Consider the following 2,463-nt stretch of genomic DNA (forward strand, 5'->3'; position numbering starts at 1 on the left):
ACCATCCTGCAGCTTGAGGCCATTCCCCCTTGTTCTATCACTCCAAGCCTTGTGAAAAGTCCCTACCCAGCTCTCTTGGAGCCCTTTTAGGTACTGGAAGGTGCTCTAAGGTCTCCCCAGAGCCTCCTCTTCTCCAGGCTGAACAGCCCCAACTCTCTCAGCTTGTTTTCATAGGAGAGGTGTTCCAGCCCTGCAATCAACTTAGTGGCTCTGCTCTGGACTCACTCCAGAGGCAGTTTGGTTGGCAATCCTAGCAGAGTCTATGTAGGGAAACTGTCAACACATACAGTTTATGTGCAGTTGCAGATCTTGGTACAGCGCTGCTCCATTGTGCCTGTGCCAACACGGGAAGCGTGCCCTGTCAGCAGCAGTGCTTCTGGCCACACTCAGCACTGATCCCTCTGCATATTGCCCCTTCCCACCACCACCACGAGTATTAATTAAAAGTGATTCATGAAAAAGCTTTCACCATGCTGCAGTTTGATTTCTACTCCAGATGGCCCTCAGCGAGGGAGCCAAAGAGCTGGGCCATTTGACCTCATGTGCCCTTTTTTTAACTCACAGTAAGCATGTCAGCACTGCCATAAACATCACACCTCCTGTGATAGGGCTGCCTGGCAGGCTCCACTGACTTTTGTCACCCTCTTAATCACACTTCCTCCTGAAATGTCCCGGTGCTGCACTGACCTGTTGGAGCCAGGGCTATCAGCCAAGCCTTGTGGGCCTTGGGAAGGGGGCATGTGCCACTTCTCAGATCCTTTGCTCTCTCCTGGGTGGCAAGGCTTGGTTACTTCAAGTCCTTCTTGCAGTAATTTCGAAAAAAGCCTGTTAGGGAAATGGAAAATAAAGAGTATTTCAGTACCCTTTATTCAGTACTGCACCTACATTTTTTATTTAAATCCATTGCAATTTGTTGTGAGCTTGAGAAACTTCCCTTACCCTCACAGACCAGTCCCCAAGACACGCCCAGTCCCCTCAGTGTCTCCAGAGTGCTCCTGCAGCTGATGCACACAGCTCAACTTCCACCAAAGCTGTTCTGTGGTCTCCCTCTTTGGGGATCATGTGATAACACAAAAGTAGACATATGAACAATGCACATTTTCACCCAGATTACAAAATACTCATTCCACTCACCATATGGAGATGGAAACACAGACAGGCCAAGGCAACTGCAAGGCTGCATCCAGCTTGAGGGGACTAAGAACCATCCCCAGCACCCACCTGGGGTAGCACTGGCAGCCTGTGGCACCAGGCATTACTCCTGCACCCTGAGAAATGTACATCAAGTATCACTGTCCCTCAGGTTTGATGTTTTCTTTTTATCCATTTTCTGTAATTTAATTAGAGATGATGCTATCAGTGTCAGCCTAATTGTACTGAATTACCTCACAAAGGTCTTGTCCTTGATGATACTGAGGCAAAAGCTTCCACAGCTTTTGTGTCTCATAAAAAAACCCACACTGCCTTACATTGGCTTTAAGCGTGTTGTATTTTTATCACACTTCTTGTTATCTTTTATTATATATTTACTTCAATTTACTGAAATTTTCTATAGTCCAAAATATGTTTCAAATGCTTCACGAAAGAACCAAAATTAACCTTCTAATTTACCAACAAACTAATCTCCCAGAATGAATCAGTAAAACCTCCAAGCCATTTTCAAGTAAAGTGATACCACATTGCCAGAATGACAAGCACAGCACTGCCTCACAGATGATAAACCAGAACTGAATTTGAGAAACCTCACATAGACTTTCTACAGTGAATCATCTTTTTTTTTTTATTGTTTTTAGGTGGGGGTTGAAGAAAGGGTGATTCATCCCACTCTGAAATTGTTTTCTGTTTCAATACAATACAACTTTGTTTTCTGCAACACCTTTTGAGCAATATTGGAAGAGCAGAATAACAATTAAATCAGTCCCAGTAGAAGAGAAAAACAAGTCCGGGGACAGGAAGAGGCATTTTCCGTCTGAGATTTAGGAAGGAGTGGAGAAGCAACGAGGCAGAGTTTTACAAAAAAAAAAAAGCCTCTCTCAAGGCAAACAAAATTAATCTGTTTAAAATGGAACAAAGATTCTGAAGCCAGGGAGAGAAATGGTCACTACTGAGAGAAAAAGAAGATACTGGGAGTCATGGGCTTTCCAGTGAGGCCCTGGGAGCTGTTTCTTTGCCCTCATGGGAGCAGAGTGCTGAGGACATGACAGTTTTGCCGCAGCACTGGCAGGTTGGTGGCGTCAGAGATGCTCCGCAGCAGCGGGAGGAAGCAGTGATGAGGATGCAGCGATACCATCGAGGCAGCACAGAACGCTCTGGGAGCACCAGGCACTGACACGCTCACAGGGCAGAAGTAAAAGATGAAATAGTTGCCAAAATAGCAAGTGGCTAAAGTAGCAAGTAATAAGAAGGATAAGTCAGGTTTGGGAATGCATCTCTTGCCCAAAATGAGGATGTCTGTCTTTGAGA

This window comes from Chiroxiphia lanceolata, chromosome 4 (genome assembly GCF_009829145.1).
Source record: "Chiroxiphia lanceolata isolate bChiLan1 chromosome 4, bChiLan1.pri, whole genome shotgun sequence".
Lineage (NCBI taxonomy): Eukaryota > Metazoa > Chordata > Aves > Passeriformes > Pipridae > Chiroxiphia > Chiroxiphia lanceolata.